Source organism: Echinops telfairi, unplaced genomic scaffold (assembly GCF_000313985.2).
Source record: "Echinops telfairi isolate 266 unplaced genomic scaffold, ASM31398v2 ScPeMD7_22;HRSCAF=79, whole genome shotgun sequence".
Taxonomy (NCBI): Eukaryota; Metazoa; Chordata; class Mammalia; order Afrosoricida; family Tenrecidae; genus Echinops; species Echinops telfairi.
In genome coordinates this window covers 12830185-12831507 of record NW_022103919.1, presented here as the reverse complement: position 1 = coordinate 12831507, position 1323 = coordinate 12830185, and the positions used below count along the sequence as shown (strand labels likewise).

Genomic DNA, 1323 nt, shown 5'->3' with positions numbered 1-1323 from the left:
AATAATAAGCCTCCATGATCATTCTGTGGCCTTCAAGAAAATCTATAAAGGTCAATCCCCACCCACCCCCACCTCCACAATCATCATTATTACCTTATGAACTGAACTCTCTAACTTGAATGTAACTGATTTAGGAAAGCTGTTAAACCCAACGATCTTGATTGGGCCTTTAAAAGGCACCCTTATGAGACCAACTCAAGTGTATTATTTATTAAACTTGTCTATAGCCATGCACTGATGACACTCATTTTATTTAAAACAAACCAGTGCGTGTATAACTAAACTGCTTGCCATATGGAAGGCTATTTATGTTCAACTCATTTAAGCCATACAAAAGCCTGGAAGGTAAGAACTCTTGCGATATCCGTCTCAGAGGTAAAGAAATAGAGTTTTAATAAGTGGACAAGGTCACCAATTAGTAAGTGACAGCTCAGTTAGAATTTGAGTTCATTGTCCTCAGGCCCTCCCAGAATAATACTATTATCTTCTTCATGGAAATAAAGAGACAGAATAAGCAAAGTACAACCAGGTATGTTGTGGGAAAGTGGTAGTTTTTATTATTGTTCAAAGATTATTTATCTTGAGAACTGTTCATGGTATACTATTTGATAAATTTTCAAAACAAAGAATAATTTGTACCTTATTCTTATATGATGTAAAAATAAAATGTGAGGCAAATGACCAAAGACTAAGCAATTATGCAAATAAGCCATTCTTCCATTTTCTCAAATTGATTATTGGAGTGTTTTCTCGGTAATAAAATTATAAGTCTGTTTGCACGTTTGTTTCAAGGAACTGTGTAAAACACTGAGGCTCTGGGAATTACTACAAGAAGGCCTGGGGTCATTGTCTGGTCAGCATTTGGGCTGCTGACCACAAAGACAGAGGTTCAAACCCAGCAGCTGCTCCTCAGGAGAAAGATGAGACTGTCCGTATAAAGATGTGTAAACCCTTAGAAATCTTATATAGCATTACCATGAGTTGAACTCAATTTGAGATCCATGGATTTGGTATTGATGGCTTGCTGCAAAAAAATTGAAAAATCCATTAGAAAATTAAGTGTTGATAAGTATTCAGGGTTTCATCTAATTAATGTCAAGTGAATAATAGTAAGAATAAGTGCTATAAGATGCAGTTGAGTGGCTGGTGGAGCGAGAACTATCGTAGAAGGGAAGATTCAGCAACATAGTTAAAGGGAACACAAAGTACATTTCCATGTAGAGACGATGTGAGAAAAGGTGGAGATAGAAATATTAGTGCACCAGCAATCTTCAGGTGAGCCTTGAATAGAACAGTTTAAGTGCTTTAGAAAGTGAGTATAAA

The 1323-nt window shown here is 36.2% G+C and overlaps 1 protein-coding gene across 1 annotated transcript in view; it reads right to left on the bottom strand.

Annotated features, from left to right (window-relative positions):
- TMC1 (transmembrane channel like 1) overlaps positions 1-1323 on the bottom strand; it is a 148137-nt gene that overhangs the window by 104667 nt on the left and 42147 nt on the right. The window lies entirely within an intron of this gene.